General features: G+C 31.3%; 1 long non-coding RNA gene across 1 annotated transcript in view; it reads right to left on the reverse strand.

The window, feature by feature from the left end:
- LOC148285006 (uncharacterized) overlaps nucleotides 1-5484 on the reverse strand; it is a 129347-nt gene extending 123863 nt beyond the window's left edge. Inside the window, exons 1-2 of the long non-coding RNA XR_015823178.1 lie at nucleotides 4877-5484; nucleotides 4503-4719 (exon numbers count right to left, since the gene is read on the reverse strand). This is a non-coding gene — a long non-coding RNA (uncharacterized LOC148285006). The remainder of the gene's footprint in view (nucleotides 1-4502; nucleotides 4720-4876) is intronic.
- Nucleotides 5485-18921: the final 13437 nt, after the last annotated feature.

Below are 18921 nucleotides of genomic sequence, written 5' to 3' on the forward strand. Positions count from 1 at the left end.
CCATCGTTTACAAACGTCTTAAGTATTTTAACAATGCTCTGAGTATGTCTGAATGCTTGCAGACAGGCTGAATAGAATGATACAATGAGTAAAGTGGCTACAAAAACCAGTCAATGGGGGGTCCATGAGCCCTGTAAATGCCTAGACTTCCATATTCCCTTCTGATTTGTTCCCCTTTCTTTTGTAACAAATTTGGATCTTAAATATATGTTTTCAATTTTTATTGATATTTTTTATGAATCTTCTCTTTTATCTTTATAATATATTTGTATTGTTAACATTAATTAAAGCTTTTTGGATAAATTTTAACCGATTCTGTAATGATTTATATTGATTTTTTTTCTGCCGCCTTTAAAATGCTCGTAGAATTATTTTCAAAAAATCTTACAGTTATTTTACTTTGTGCCTAAAGCAATTTTCGCTTGTGTGATATTTCAGATTTGATTGCAACATTTATCATTTGGGCTAAAATTGAATAATGCGTTAATTTTTAAAAATTGTTTACAGTACTGATATTTTTTGTTAATATTACTGGTTTCATTAGTACCATACCACAGTAAATAATTGGACTGTTCTTTAAACATTAAGAAGGCCATAACGAATATTCTCCCTGTGAATTTTTTGGTCTCTTTCCACCATTTTTCCCCTTTTTCTATTTCCCTTATTTTTTCGTACATTTCACGCTCAATTCATTTAAACTGTTTGTGTCACACGACTCACGAAAATGAGTACTTACAATACCTCTATTTAAAAAGATGAAGCCCTTATCAAATTATTTCGCTTTCAAATTTATTTATGCAGATTAAAATAATTGTTGAATTTCTCGCCTTTAATAATTTTCAGGGAAATCATCGCAGATTTTTTGCGGGCAATATTCATAATACTCCTTTCGAGCAAAAAGCTCTTTCCGAAGGTAGCTGATTCTCTTAAGATATTTGCAGAGAGCCGGCCGAGCTTGGGGAGAACTAATTGGAAATTTGATTAATGATCTGGCCTTCTTCTCTGATTGATTACCCACTGCCACTGCCCGTCAGCAGTAAACAGAGAGACTAGTGACATCTATGAACCGTCAAACGTGGCGTGAATCTTAAATTTATTTCTCCCTCGCTCCGTACCTCGCGCCTTTTGTTTCTGACGAAATCCACCGAGGTTTGGGAGATTGATAAATTACTTAGTGACCTTGTTTTAATTGTACTTGTAAAACATTGACACCTTTAATCATTGCGGTTTTAAAATTGCCTGTCAGCGGATTTTTGGGCACTCCTTTTAGGGACTAATCCTTTTTCGAAAAACGATGGATCTTCATCGTTTAACGCGGGTACCTATAAACAAATTTACATTTTGTATATAATATCAAAATACTGGTAATATGTTTTTTTTTTATTAATCAATATTTTGACATGAACGATACATGTTTTTTTTAAAAATTCTAATAAAAATCTACTTTTAAACATCTGGTAAATGTTATAGCTGTAACTCTCTAAATAAAGAGACTATCTTTTGTGCTTAGGCAGTGACTTACACTGTTAGAGTTGTTTTTTTATTAGAATTTATATAATTTCGAATATACGAGTGCATGAGAAAACAAAAATTTTACCATATAAATAGAAAAACTAAAAATAATTATAGAGTAATACTTATTAAAATAGAATGCTGTTTCTGTCACCTTTGAAAATAAAACTATTTTTACCATGATTTGGGTGGAATTTAGGAATTTTTGTATTATTTTAGTATCTGAGTGACTTTTTCATCTCAAATTCCTTTACGTTTTCTTTTTTTGTAAATTTATTGAAATTAATTTTTTAAATAGTGTTTACTGTATGAACTTTAAATAATTTATGTAGACTTCCGTATTGAGTGTTCAGGGTATTTTTTAAATTTCTTTTATAATTCATCTTTGTACTGTTTAAAGAGGGTTTAATATATCGGCAAATGCACCACTCCATCCTACAATACCATGTTGTGTTAATGATTGTATAATTGAGTTATGAGCAATTTAAATTTTTTTGATTTTTTTAATATTCCTCAATCTAATAAATATGTTTACACATTTTCTTATGCGTTTACTGAATAGGTAGTAAATTAATTAAATATTTTTTGTCGGAAAATCACTAAATGTAGAAATTTATATTCAATTAATACATATACATATCTCAATTATCATTTCAATTATGCTTTTATATACATATTCTTTTTCTGTTGATTTAAATGATACTCTTATTTTGTTTTTTTTTAATACTACTATATTTTACTATTATTTTGTTGATTTTAATGATACCACTATTTTGTAAATTTGATTATGTGTGATTCTTAATTTTGTATAGTTTATATTTTAAAAATTATTTCTGATTATCTTTTTTTGCATTGTATTCTTTGGAATTTCATTATTTATTACATTTACCTTTTTTATCAAGATTGTTATTCTATGTCATAATAATTTGATCTACATAATTTTACAATGTATTTTTACTGTGGCTTGACACGGGCATAGCCTAAAAAGTCTTAATAAGTTCATAAATATTTAATGTTGTAATTTTGAATGAATAAATAAATAAATTAAAAAATAAATTAAAGCCAATAAACTCACCAAATTATCGTCGTTTAGTAATTTAGTGAACTTCAAAAGATGACCCGTGCTCTCTGTTTCATTGGGTACTGATTAAATTCAAAACATATTATATAAAATACATAATTTTGCCAGAAATCACTCATTTCAGTCGAGCAATTTAAGCCTAGATGAATGAAAAGTTCTTTGCCTACGCAAAAAAATAAATTTAATTAAATATTTAATATCTTACCCGAGCTTTACGTCGAATTACAAATGCTAAAATAAAATATGTACTAACATAATAATAAATATATTTTTAAAATTAAATGTTCAAAATCTTACCCAAGCTTAACGTAGAATTACAAATTCTAAATAAAATATGTCTACTAACAGAAGGAATAAAATAGTTTCTGGGATATCGTCCGTGAAACTGCAATACTGCGTAACAATCAATTGAATTTTTGGCAGGATATCCTAAAAAGCGTTCTGTTAATATATTACTTATGATTTTCATCAGCCAAAAATACAACTGTTGTATCAGAAAAATCATTATTTAGATTTAAAATAACAATCATCAATAATTAACTGCTCTTAGACTCTATAACGAATTGATTTCAGTAAAACATTTTCGTAAAAGAAAAAAACAGGTTATGCGGTATGAAAGTATCACCAACGATATGGTAGTTTGATTTTGTAACCAACATTGAAGTCCAAGAACAGACGCACCAGTCTTCTTCTATGTATATCGAATGTCTTACAGATGGCCTGGCGTAGACACGTGCTGTAAATGCCTCGAAATTGTATCTTCTTTGCACCTGCGGGCTCCGATTCAAAAGGCATGACCATTTTTGTGATATACTCGGCTAAGCTTAGGAACGCAGGATTGACGTGGAAGGAAACTGATGTCTGGCAAAAAAGGTATCTTAGAGACGTCTGAAGATGTCCATATACTTCACATAGGATGTTAGTGGTTGTTAAAAATAGAATGGTATAGGATTAAAGAATATTCGCTTCAAATTTAGTGGTTCTGATATTTATTTGAAACTTTTACATATTATTTTGGATGGAACGGTAGAGGGTTTAAGGTACGCTGATTTTAAGTTTAGTTACCTCCTAAGAGGCGGTGCTAAAACAATCCTCTGCAAACGGCACTGTAACGTCGCGTTACATTAAAAGGCCGTTTACACGTGGACAATACACAATTATTTTGTCCTTTAACCACTGTTTACCTGTAAACAGCAACTTGTACATCGTCACCGAGATAAACTAGCAGGCCATCTCCGCGGAACAATAATTACCCCTAACACTGCCACACGTACGGAAAGGACCTTGTAACAGTAGCAATTTACTTGACGTGAACGTGTCGCTCCCAAAAACGAAATTCTGCCGAAAATGGCTTCGTTCTTTAACAATCTCAATTTATCTTGGTAGAATATTAACAATATTTTTTGTGTATTCGCTCTTAACAAACACCGTCGTGTATTAATTTTTGCAGCGCTCACGTGCAAACTGCGGACAAATGTTCGTATTGTCCCAGCATTCTGTCATGCGTGGTTAAGGCTGTTTACGGAGCTAAGACAACACTATATAGTCATATATTATATTTTGTATTGTCCACACGTAAAAAGCCCGCAAAAGACAAAATATTTTGACGCCCAAGTATTTAAAAACCAAAAAACAACACAAATATATCATTATCATTTCCTTATTGCACCCAGTGGTGCATAAGACACTGTTTTGTTAAACCCAATTAAAACATATAAAATTATCAGTCCTACGCTTCAGGGGCTAGTTAAAAAAAACCATTACCGCTTACGCAACTTTTAAAATCAACATTTCACGTCCATCTAGCGAGGAATCAAACCCAGGACCTTAATAATCGTAGAGATTACGCTAACCACCGTACAACGAGGTGGACTTATCTCAATTCATTTTTTTAATCTAAAATTTTTACCTGAGAGCTGGTATCGATGTTTTATCCATTTGGACGAAGAGTGTACTGTTTAACAGTATATTTTCCATCATTTACATAAATAAAATACTTGTCATTGAACCGATCCAAAAGGTAGAGGAAACGATGACTTCTGAGCTCAAATTTATTTATATAATATTTATATGGACATTAAGGTGGTTCGATTTTGTTTTTGAAATGGGAAAAAGATGTTCTCCGGCTAGAATTAAAGGAAAAATAAACAAAAAATATATGTTTACCAAAATGTTTGCCGCGAGACGGTTAAAGTTTAGGTATTTCAGCATTTTCATGGTAGTATTGAAAAAAATTCGTTTGGGTAAGCAAATATATTGTTATTTTATTGTAGTATTTATAACCTGTTTCCTAATTGGTTTCTGCAGACAAAAACTGAAGCTTTCTCAACTATTTTCACAATGCGTGTGGCTTGACTGTGACAGAAAAACCCTTGATGGAAGGTAGTATGGCCTCTTGAATAATTTATGTGAGTTTTATTGCTTCTGAAATCACCGTATGTGTAAATTGTTTAGCCGTTCAAGGCTCTGTCAGATTGTCTCACTTTATAAAATCCACATATTCTGTTCCCCAAATATTGCATCCTGGTAATTAGAATATTCGGGCACTTGTTGCAACTATAGTCGTTTTATTTGCAGGTTCTTGGAATTCTCCTAAAAAGCCTAACGTATCTTCAGTGCCTTCTCTCGTTAGCTAGCACTGATAAAAGAACATTCTCAAGATATGTAACTCTTTTTTTTAATAACTGGGTGATGAAAATTCCTGATTTATTTTCACTGGACTAGTACCGAAATAAAGCAATTGTCCTTTACAAATACCGTGCACCATAAACGTTTAATGGTTTTGTTTTTATATTAAGCCACATAGGTGTATGAACTTTAAAAATGAATTTCGTTAGTGTCACTTGAGTCCCGGATGAATTATTGTGAGATATGTTAACCAAAAGGCGGACTGTAAATGAAAAACGAATTTCATTCAGTTTTGTGATAGGGAAGTATTTGAGAAAGGATAGGAACATTGAATGGATGCCTACCTTTAATATGATCCAAATGTTCTTCAATTTACGGCACTGGGTGACAAAATGAACTCTAAAATGTAAAAATGTTTTCTACGACGCGCGACGATTTTATCCAATTTTATGTGAAGTCAAAAATGTTGTTCGGTTTTTTTTTCTCAATCCGAATCTTCTAATTTTGAATATCTTCTATCTTGATGTAAGGTAGGTACCATTAGGATGGGTCAAAGGAAGGATGGCAACAAAAAGTAATCGGCCAGGAATAGTATCGATAAATGCTGTTATTTACATAACAACGTACTAGCCCAGACGTCAGGTCAGTAAATTACACTCTGGCTGGAAATAATTCAATGAGTTGTAATAACAAGTGCTTTACATAGAGCTGTTAGTTGCTAATAAAATATTCTAATTGCGACCTTGAATTCTTACTGAAAGTAAAAAAACAAATGCTTTGTATATTAGTTTCCGTCTTCCTTTTACAAAAATCTTTCCGTTTATATAATAATGATGATCAAGTTCTTTAATTTAATAAGCTTCGCATTAAGGTTAGGTTTACGCTTGGTTTTTTGTGGAAAGGAAACGGAGATGAGAAGCGAGCGAGAAAGCGAGGTCCGCGTGCATGGCCTGGCGCGAATTTGTTGATCAATATTATAAATTATATGTTTTAGCAAAAAGGTGTTAAAAATTTTAACTGTAGTTTGAACGGTGTTCTTTATTTTTGTAGTAACCAATATGGTGGGAAACGAATTCCCTCACGGATGCGGGGCGAGAAACAGCGGGAACAAAGTTTTTGGGCTTCTACGATATTATTTAGTGGAGTGGACTGTATTTTAACTTTAATGAAATAAGTTAATATTCTCGATATGCGATATGCAGTGTCAATTGGTCACAAGCCCAACGAATGAGAAGGATTAAGAATGAATGCCACCACCTTGGTTCGTTCTTGATAGAATTGCGGTGGCCCGACTGGTCAATTGCAAGCGGCACTAACATTAAGATAAGCCCCCGATCTGGAGCTGAACACTGGTGGGTGGTGGAAACAAAGTCTATGATGCGGCACACGCTTAACGAAATAAACGCGCGATCCACTACCCAAGGTGTCTTAATGTGGTGGATGATCAAAGGATACTGGCGGTGGGAAGTGAACAGATGTTGTGGGTAAAAAGGATGTTGAGTTGTGCCAATATTTAAATGCATACCCACATAATTCGCTTCCACAATATTTGTCTGAGATCAACACAAGTTGAGATATGCTCAAAAAACCAACATTTTTAGCATATTTTGAATTGTTTTAAAAACTTCCACAAATAATTCAAAATCAAAAAAAGGATAAGTAATTAACAACTCCCAGTCCTATCCAACATAATAGTATTAAAGCTCCTTGAAGTATTTCAAGACATAACTACCTGACGGTGACGTCTGGATTATACAACTAATGAATTCTGTTTGCGGTTGATAGCTACCTCAAGCATCAAATTTTCTAGAGGTCCTCTTCGACAGACTTTAATTGCAATGACCAAAATTGATAATTTTACAATATTCATTAAGTATAGCTGATGAGTGTTGTGACAAGTATTTCTTATTAGTGACTTCAGGTGGCTTACATTTTATTGAAGTGAATAAAACCATAGAAAGCTTCTCGCCCTCTAAAAGTTTTCTTATTTGTCTCATGAAGCTTCTGAGTACAATTGTAGTTCCATCTAAATTTGCAAAAACATGCCAATGTGAGAGCTTATTAGTATGTGACTCAAACACTAACCACTGTTTCATCGAATCCAACCAGCTTTGTATGCAAGATCAATTTCAAACCATATTATGTGTTTTCCAATTTTTCAAACTCTTCTGACATTTAGATACGTGACCAATATACTCTGACTCGAGTTGTTTTACCAAACTTATTGATTTTTTGTTTGAATTTTTCTTTCATTTTTAAAAAATGTTGTAGTCTTGTCCTTACTTTTATCAAAATAAAAACTAATCTCATTAGAATTTGTTACGACTAACTGAAATAACAATAAATAAAGTGATTCTCGTTTTTGTTTTCTCACGCCGAATTAAAAATTAAATCAATAGCGTTCGATGTGTTGCTTCGTAATATAAGGCCAACATCTTGAAGAGCAACTTACACGACAGCTGGTCCTGCTGGATCGTCACATCAATTGTGAGGTTTTTGAGATTTGGGATGCGCTTTCAACAATATCCGACTCTATTGGAAAGTTAGAACTCTCACTTTTTCGCAAAATATTGTATGCTTAATTGTTGGGATTGATGCTTATTTTAACATTATTTAAAACTTATTAACAATTTTGTTACACGGCGTAGAAATGTCTTTCTCATATAGCATGTCAGTTTTAATGCCAAAATACGTACCAGATTACGTTTTCATAGGAAGAAAGCAAATTTTGTGGCATATCACAACCAGACCCGAAAACCAGGCAAATCATGTATTTGCTAAATATCGCTATAGTGCAAAACTAGTTTAAGTACTCACACAATTTACATAATGCAACAGTAATTTATTTAGCCCAAACATTGGTCTATTATGCTATTCTGACGGCCGCTCGCTCATTTTGATGAAATTTTTCGAAATGATTTGAGAGGATGCGAGGAAAGAGTTATTTATATAAATCATCGTCACATACTTTATAATTTATGATAATAATGTGTGCATAAAAACATTCATTTCGCATCCAAAATCATCTAACCAAAACAAAGCTTTTTAAAAAAAATCTAAAATTTAACCTCCTCGCGACAAATCTTACCCTTAAATAAGATTGTTTATTTTATTTTTCCCTTATTCTACTTATTATGGAACATTTTTTCTGCTAAGGGCCATTTCGATAAAAGTTATTATTTCTAGAGGTATATTTATTTATTTATTTGACACTTCATATGCATATACAATATATATAAATATAAGGGCGGGCATATTGCCTTAAGGCAATTTCTTCCTACCTACCCAAACCGTTCAGTATGAGAAAATTATAATATTACACAGTGTGTAAAGTGGCCACTTAAACCAGCCATTGACAGGTCATAAGCCCTGTAGATGCCTAGACTTCTATATTACCTTCTCTTAAATGTTCTTCATCTCTGTTGTAATATGTTGATATAAACAGCTTCCCAGGGAGTCGAATCCAGTCCATGCATACAAAAATTTGGGCAAACTCAAAATATTCTTGACTAAAATGTAAATAAAGAAGGGGCGTCTCTAACATTAGTGGGTAGATTATTCCACAATCGAGCGGCTACTACTGTGAAAGAGGAGGCAAGAAAATTGGAGCGATGACAGGGTATTAAAAGGGTTCTCTCGTTACTAGAACGAAGAGATAGTCCGCGTTGTGAAAGAGGTTCAATGAGCTCTCTCAGATAAACAGGCGAAGTTGGATTATTTAAAATATTGTGAAGAAGTGATAGAATGTGAATGTTTCTTCTATGCCTGATACTGAGCCAGTGTAGTTGCGTGCGTTACTCGGTTACGTGGTCAAATTTGCGAAGATTAAATATATAACGAATGTATACACAATTGATCCACCCTAATAAACATATGCCATGAATTACAATAATATAATGTTTTCCAGCATGTTTACAGGACGACATTGGGACGCGTTTAGAGTTTATTACCACAGTTGTCGCAATATCCGTATTTCATTTTACTATATCATGGTCGTAACCTAACATATTACCATTTTAACAGGGGGGTTTAAAAGGCTTTAAATCACATGACACACCTTGTGTAACAAGGTTTATTGGAGAAACATGTTATGTATTATCGTCATTATAGGATCTCGGAATACATCTCTCAAAGGAAGTGTTATTTTTCGCCCCATCTTTCGCAAAATCCTTGAATTCTGTCAAATGTGGGGTTTTAATATTCAATTCCGTTGTATAACGTCTCTAGAAGGAAATTATATGCACTTGGTGTGATAAAAAGGTGGCCTTGTCACGGCAGAAAAAATATCTAAAAATTCCAGATTAATGTCTCAAACGAAATGAAGGAAAAAAACTATTTGGTAAATATCTTTTGTCAGCCTGTGGTGTAGTGGTCAACGCATTAACTTACCATGCACGAGTTCTCGGGTTTGATTCCCGACATGGTTGACATGAATTATTTATTAAAAAGGGCGTTTTCAACGTGAATATTACATAGTCCCTGGACTGACACGTAACACAAAATCGAGATACGCTACGATTGTTGTACCAATGCAGTGTCCTATGCACAATTAGGTGTGGAAAAGGAATGATAATGATGATGGTTTATCTTATCTAAAATAAAGAAATGTGCTAGGCATTTGCAGTGCTTATGACCTGTCAATTGCTCGTCATTGTGATCACCCTTACACAATGTTTAACATTCACTGTTCTACCTAATTTTTGTAATTTTTTTAAATTAATATATTTATTTATATATTATCTACGGTTCAAAGAACCTTTTACAATAAAAAGTTTTGCAGAAATAATCACAGCAGTGGACAATTCATTATGTAATATATAATATGAAATAAAGTAGAATAATTAAAACTTAACCGCTTAGTTAAAGTAAAATATTTATTTAAAAAATCAGCAAAAAAAAAAGGAACATAACATATCTAAGGTGACAAATAAAAAATAGCAAGAAACGTGAGAAAATCTTTTTTTCTAAATCTTATGGAACAAAGTAAAGTTGAGAATAATTTAACATTAACTGAATGAGGCTAGTATTTGGATAGGTAATAATGAAAAAGAAAAATGATGCTACAATAATACTTTATACGTAATTGGTTTTTTGGAGCAATATGAAAACTTAACTCATCTTAATAACACCTTTATTTTATCAGAATTGGCAATTAATCCACAAATGTATAATTTAAATTTAGATGAGCAAACAAACAAAAATACGTATCCAAGGAAACAAAGTTAATTTAATAATATATTTAAAAATAAATGTATTCCTTTTCTAAAAAATTACGAGTTAGATTACATTTTAATGAATTAACAGAGTTTGTATTAAGAATATCAAATATTTGGTCGAACTTATGTCCTGTATCCTGGATATAGGTGAACGCATTTCAAAGTTGGTACGGGAATTGTTACAAAAAAGAATTCCTTACTTCTAGTGCGCCTACCAGGTATTCCAATTTTTATAGGTTCGAGTAAAGCAGGGCTGTCAATTATTGATTTCATTATTTTAAATAAGAATAACGAATCAGCTATAACTCTTTGGTCTGACAATTCAAGTAATCTCATTTCACTTCTAAGAAAACCATAATTTAAGGTTTCTACAGGTATGTTTTGTGAAACTTATTAAATGTAACTAATGAATTTCAAGCTATCTAGAATTAGTCGAATCTTTTTTTTTTAATCATTATCATAATCTTAACATTCAAAGGTCAAGAATTTCTGTTACAATATGCAAATATTAACAGCTCCCTGGGGAGTTATATCCAGTCCTTATCTACAAATGTAAAGACAAACTCAAAACATTGTTTACAGTTTTTCAAGTTAAAAATCAACTCTGTCGACATGATATTTATATATTTTAACGATTTAGAATGAATCAAAACGATGCAGTAAAATAATGTTACTTAGGCCTTATAAATGCCAGTTTTTTCTCAGATTCTACTATTTGGTTAAAATACCTATAAATTCTTTATCACATTGTAATTAAAAGGCAAATAAACTTTTATGGTAATCCGGTACCTTGTATTGTTATCAATATTTATCGAGTTGACATAATAGCAAAGATCTGTTTAACATTAAGTCAATAATGGACATAAATGTCGTCTTGTCTACATGATGACAGACGTTGTAGAGATTAATGGGTCTATCATAACGATATGCAGATGATAATTATACCGTGTTATTTTTATTTATTTATTTAATTTTATTAACGTAAACGGCAAATCTGCCTTTTACAAACATTATAATACTAACATATTTGGCTTAATATTTTTTTCCTTTTTTTCAAAAACATGAATTTTAAAAACAAGATTTATAAAAATAAAAAAAATCAAACTAAAAATTATACAAGATTGATATTTTAAAAAATAACCTAAAAATTATACAGCATATTCAGTAGAAAGTTTAAATAATAAAACATTATATATTAAAACAACAAGAATAGCATGAGTACTGTTTCACACAGCTAGGCAAAGTGAACAAAAAACTGTATATGAAATGCATGAATAAATAAATATAATTACCATTCACCATCTTTGAAAAAGTTCAAAAGGTTTGTTCTATAGGAACAATACCCTACCCTAAATATATCAGATACGTGGGAATAACTATTGCCGAGTTCATGAAGTCTATTTAATACTGCATTACAAGTATACACTGTCCGTGAATTGTTGCTACAAAACGGTGGCACTTGTCTAGTCATTCTTCCAGGCACCCTGAAGTTAATGAGAGATAACCGTTCAGGGCAATCCCATATTGAATTTACAATTTTGAATAAATTTAAAAGGTCTATAATTCTCCTTCTATCGTTAAGTTTTAACAATTTTATGTTTTTTAGTAAAAAATCGTAATTTAAAAATTCATGACTGATTCTAAGTTTAAAATTTACATACCGTAAGATTTTTTTTTGGACTCTTTCAAGAGAACTTTGGTGACAGTTGTAGTAAGGAGTCCATATTGTAGAGTTATACTCTAACTGGCATCTCATTAATGAAGTATACATCAACTTCAAAGTGCCTATGTTTTTGAATTCCTTAGTCACACGTAACATGAAGCCTAACATTTTTAGAGATTTACTAGTAATATTATTTATGTGCTTAGTAAAGAATATTTTTTGATCAAAAACGATACCCAGGTTGCGCACCTCAGAAGTTCAGGTTGTTATGCAGAAACAATCCAATCAATAATTACCAAGAAAAATTAGCATTCTTATAATTTACCTAAATATTTCAATGTTGATGTTTACTTTCAACGAGTTGTAAATAACTCACTATTAGAAAATGAAAACCAAGTTGAGGTAGAGTAGGGTTTGAACGTCAGATCCCTGATCAGTGGGTCTGCAACACTTACCACGGTACCACAACTCGATTCAAATTTGACTTTTAAAATAAATACTACTTTATCAATAGTGAATTTTTATTTAAGACATCCAACCCAAACAATCAACACAGTATATTTTCGAGAATCTTTTTTTCAACATTATTTTGGTACGTGTATTTGTACATACACAAATCTGGATTTCCTCCCAAGGGGGATTAACATATATACAAAAATCAAAAATGTTACCTATGTGGATATTCGCTAATAAGCGGAATGGGGAATGTTGTAGTACCTACTTAAAGTGGCCACTTAACCCAGCCAATGACAGGTCATAAGCCCTGTAAACGCTCGAATATCCATTATCCTGAATTTGAAAAAAATCTACCTCATCTCTGTAGGGATATAAATAAAAAATCTTTTTCTCACCCACGACTATTAAATATTTGAAAAAATTGCTTACATTTAAAGCATTAACTTTGTGGTCAAACATTTAATTAAATATTTGTACATTACTTATTTGTACCTAACTGTTGCTTTTACGAAACCGGTAGACATAAAAAACTCGGTAAATGGTTACAATATACAAATATTTAATAATTTTGACAGCTTTTAGAATTTTTTACTTTAAAACGTTTTTTGTACATAAAAATACTGCAAAAATAATCTAACCCCAATGTTTTTTTTTACTAATATTAATAATAAAACTCTGTGGTGTTTTCATATTTCCTACTTATTTTAAAAATGAAAAAAAATACAAAAATTATACGAAATCACTTAAATATCATGATTTTTAATGTGTCTTATAATTGTCTCCTTTAAATCAGTGTTTCTTTAATAGTTACTTATTATACATATTTGTTTTAATGAAAGCAGTTAAACAACAGGGTTTTGAGTTTGTTCAAATTTTTGTAGACAACAACTAAAAGAACAAATACTAGATATAATAAAGTTGAAAAAAACCGTCCAACCAAGGAAATCCTAAAACTATGACCTTATTTACAAAATAATCAAAATGTCGAACACGAATCTTATTTTGAATTTCACAAATATTCTAATGCAATCAACAATTTGTGTCTGCCTCGTGGTAGTGTCAGTGCATTTGCCTGCCATGCAAAAGGTCTCGGGTTCGATTTTCGACATAGTTGAAAGGAAATACTTCAATATTTTTCAATTGTGTTTTTACAATAGAATAAAATAGTGTAAAATTGATCACCTTACCTTCATGTTACAAAAAAATCATCAAAATGCGCTGCGATTTGTATTTTAATGCAATGCACTATGCACCATTAGGTGTGAAAAGAGAATTGTGATGTTACAAATTTGTTGCTTTGATCGTTTGCGCAAAACTTGGTTCAATAGAAATATGAAAATATGGATCTAACTGTTTTAAGTTACTACATTGCACACTGATTAACATTCACCATTCTGCCTATGTATTTTTTAATCCATTTGTTGTAAGCTTTTCCGTTTGTTGATTTTTATGAAGTTAAAGAGCTGAAAAATTTAAATGTGCGAGTAAGATCTATTCCATTACTTCACCTACTAGGCTCGCCTGAAAATACCGAAGCGAAATATCTGCAAAAAACCAAAATGTGTTTTTTGAAGGAAATTGATTTTTCTTTATAAGATCTATCGATTGGTGAATCGAATAGGATCGAGTCGAATTGAATTGTAATATCATTTAATAGAGTAATAATATGAAAATACTTTAGGAATAACATACCTATCTCAGTTAAATATGTATTTAGTTATGCAGAAAGCAGCCAGCCATAGAAAAGTGAAACCGAGATAATAGCAGCTTTGTGAAAAGAGTGGACGATCAAATCTACACAACAATTGGAATGTTTTTGACTTTGACAAATGATAAATACTGAATACGTTTGTTTTTTTTATACAACAAACAAACATAAAATTATGTATTTAAAAAGTTTCAATAATATTTTGAATTTATCCAAATTTTTGTACACAAGGACTGAACTCAACTCCTTGGGGAGCTGTCAATATAAACATATAACAACAGAGATGAAGAACATTTTAAAGTAGGTAATACTGAAGTCTAGGCATGGACAGGGCTTATGACCTGCCAATGGCTGGTTAAAGTAGCCACTTTACACACTGTGTAACATTCACCATTCTGCCTATATTTGAACGTCTATATTCCTTCGATTCTTTCACCTGTTGATGTTTGTGAAGTTATAGAGCTGAAACCTTTATTTATGCGGGTGAGATTCATTTAATTGAATTATTTCACCTACATACTAGGCAACGCCGATTTTTAAATTTCTTTACTCCTTCATAGACCAGGTGAATTTATCAACAATATTTTGAGTTTGTCCAAACTATTGTAGACAAGGACTGGATTCGACTTCCTGGGGAGCTGTTTATATTAACATATTACAACAGAGATGGAAAACATTTAAGAAAAGGTAATATAGAAGTCTAGGCATCTACAGGGCCTATGACCTGTCAATGGCTGGTTTAAGTGGCCACTTTACACACTGTGTAACATTCACCACTCTGCCTATATTTGAACATTTATATTCCTTTAATTCTTTCATCTGTTGAGTTTGTGAAGTTAAAGAGCTGAACAAATTAAAGGAATATAGACAACATACGGTTTTACAATCACTTTTTTAAAAATTTACTTTTTTGGGTGGTCCCGTGTAAGTTGGATTAGTTTCAACGTCTCGGCTACCATTGCAGGAGCTATTTTTTGCTAGTATTTTGTACCTTTGTGGTTGTTGTTATAACTACACTTTGAACTACGCTTATCGCCATTTCCACAGCTCCAGATTGTATTATCTTTGTTTAAAATAAAATCAATCCTTTTCTTTTAGAAAGTGTGATTTTTCACTTCGTATAGAACTAACTGTATCTGGCTCTGATTACCTTAATATAAAAGAATACACTATGATAAATTGCCTCTGTCACTTCAAGACTTTTTATTTTCATCCTCTTTTATTTTGGTATTTATGATAAATTTATGAATTAGAAATATATAGGGTCACCACGGCTCCAAATGGCCGTGGTTCGAATCCCACTCTACCCCAACTTGATTCCTATTTTCTAATATTGAGTTATTTACAAATCGGATTTTTTTCTTAAGTTCTACACATTTATTTATTTTTACTAGATTTTTGGTTAAGCTAAAATAATATTAACTGACAGTTGCAAAAGAAATTCGATATTATTTTTAATTGAATCATAAACAACTACCTTGGTACCTACTTACATCATCTCTTTTACGGTTATCATTTCGGTGTTTATATGCTTTTATGACACAATCAGGCATTTCGGTTTCAAATTAAATGTCACGCTAGTGTCAAAACCCGGCTGGCGAATAAAGAATCCGCCTTGGGCATGACTGGCCGTTTTGGCATGAGTAGAGTGTCATTATTTTAGAGGACTCAAGGTGCATCTATGTATCAATGGTTTTAGTTAAGAAAACCGAACCTGTTTCTTTTATTACGTAAAGCATAATTAAATAATGTTTTTTTAGTACACATAATCGTGTTATATTTAAGGAAAATGAAACGTGGATATAAATTTTTAAACTTTTATATCTACGGATTTAATATATATGTACGAGTATTATAGACGGAATATTAAAGTTTTTTCTTTTTCCACTCTTCATAGTATAGTGTTGATATTTAGTTAATTATTACTTCTTAAAAACTACATGTTTTCTATTGACATTGCGTTCCACGGTGAAATTAATAATAAACCAACAAAATATTAATATACCACTGATTTTCTCAAATTTAATTGTTTGGGTTGTTAGGAAGATTTTGCTATAAGGGAATTTGCCCAGCCTTATGCATATGTTTGTAAACTGTTTGTGTTTATAATTTGTTTAAATAAATAAACAAATAATAAGAAACCTCAAATAAATTCTCACGTCAATATGTATCCTAACTTAAGAGGTTTTTTAATAGTTGAAATTACCAGCAATATCAAACTCAAATAATCCATGCCGGGCGATACTGTCCCAACATTAAATATGAGTTATTTAGTTTATGTCCAAATAATTAATATACAGCGCCTGTTTGTGCCATTAGTTGCTCTGAGATAGTCCTAACTACACTACAATAACATAATCTGTCTTAACGATAATTGATCTAATGGCCATAATAACCATAGACATCTTTAGCAAGTATCTTTACAAGAATATACATGTATTGCAGTAGTGAGAAAATGATTTGTTTTTTGAGTCCCGATTACAATGAAAGGTTTGCAAGGTTATCTTCGATTGTCCATTTTTTTTATTTTATTTATATTTTATTTTATTAGGAAAAACAACAGAAATATTTTTAACAAAGAACTATAACAAATAGTACAAATAATGTAAATATAACTTTTTTACATATTATTATAGTAGAACATGTTCACACTAAGTAAAAAATGTAAAACATTATACAAGAAAAGAAATGAATAGCATTGCAAAAAGTAAGATAACACTTTTTTATAAGATACGAGTGCACGAGCCATCCGGAACTTAATTATCAATAACATTAACATATTTAAAAAAAATAAAAAATATTTTTTAAAAATACAAATATTTTATTTTAAAGTATTCCACAAGTTTATTATTTGTATGCAAGAAAAGCGATTTGCTAATGAATGTTGATACATCTAAAGTAATGTTTTTGAAAGGGATGAAAGTATGACTGAATGTGAGATCAGTGTGAAAAGAAATATTCAGGTAGAATGATTTGTGTATCTTGGGAGTATGTTTACTAGGTACGGAAGGACTGAGAAAGGTATTGAAAGTAGGGTGAGTGCTGGGAACAGGGTGAATTGTTCACTGAAATCTACCTTGGCAAAAACAAATGTTGGTCGCAGAAGGCAAAACTAGCAATTCACAAAGCAGTTCTAGTGCCAACCATAATGTATGCGAGCAAAGTATGGAATTGAAAAATAATAATGAAAGTAGGTGGAATGCTGTCAAAGTTCAATATCTCAGGTGAATGTATTGTAAAACAATGTATGATCGGTGCACAAATGTCGAGATCCGTGAAATATATAAGGCTGAGGCATGCATCATCGACAGAATCAAGAAGGGGCGCTGCGTTGATTTGGACATGAATATCGAATGGACAGCGAAAGAACGGCTTAGATCTACAATGAGAATATTGATGGATGCAGAAAACAAGGAAGACCAAGAAAGACATGGTTTGATCAAGTCCATCAAATACTTTAAGATGAACATGTCAAGAGTAGGAATAATCGACGTACGTGCATGAGAAGATGTAGGAATGTAGAACAATCGACGTCTGTATGCAAAGACATAGTGATGTGGCGTTTTATCCTCTCTGCCTAAATTTACGGGAAAACAGAATGATAGTTTGTTTGTTTGTTTTTCATTTAATAATGATTTTTTTTATTGAAAATATCTAAATGAGACCAGAGTAAGTTTAATTTAGATCAGCTACGATGGGTCAATGAGTTTTAAACATAATTTGAAAAATCGTTAAGTATAATTTTATAATCGTATAATTCAAATAATGTTTCAATAGATAATGTAAAATCAAATTTTAACCACGAAAATGTCTATATTTGTATAAAAATTTAAAGTATTTTTATCGGTACCCTGTAAATGAACATGTTCCGAAAATTTCACAGATAATATGCATTATCCAACAAAATATTACATTTTACCTAAAATACTATTTTTTATTGAAGATAACTCTGTTTACTTCCTATTGTAAAACCTGGTCAAATAAATAGAAATATTTAGAAAAAATATCAATCGAACTGATAGAAAAAGGTAAGGTTTACAAATTTAAGTCATAAAAGAGCGTTTTAAGCTATCAACAAGGACAAAAACTATTTTCAAGAGAGGAGTTAAGGATTGAATTTTCCTTAGTGGGAGGGATTTGAGTAAGAAATACCTTGTTGATTTTCCAAATGTTTGAGTTTACTGTTTACCATATTGATGTGCCATATATATGTTTTTAAGAATTATTTTTTGTATTTCTGATCCTATATTTGTGGTGATATACTAGTGTGTCTGTGTCAACTAATTGCTCGTCCCATCTCAACACAAGACTAAGTCCCATAGAGTTGGAACTTAGGTCTCAAATAATGTGTAATAAACAACATGTTTGTAAATAAATAAATCAATAAACTATATAAATACACAGACTACCACATAACCTTCCATAAAATATTTTCGACCTCTGTTCTAATATGTAAGTCTTGGTAAACTCTATTGCGGTTGAAATCCAGTTTTTGTCTACGAATATTTGGACAAACTCAAAATATTGTTGATAAAACTAACTGGGCGGAAAAAATATAAACATTTTCAATAAAGTTCTATAACTTCGCAACTGTCTACAAACATTTTGACATTATCGAAAGATCGTTAGGTAGTATCAAATTATTTATTTTTTTTAC

This window comes from Micrasema longulum, unplaced genomic scaffold (assembly GCF_059751315.1).
Source record: "Micrasema longulum isolate JH-2025_06_02 unplaced genomic scaffold, ASM5975131v1 h1tg000069l, whole genome shotgun sequence".
NCBI lineage: Eukaryota > Metazoa > Arthropoda > Insecta > Trichoptera > Brachycentridae > Micrasema > Micrasema longulum.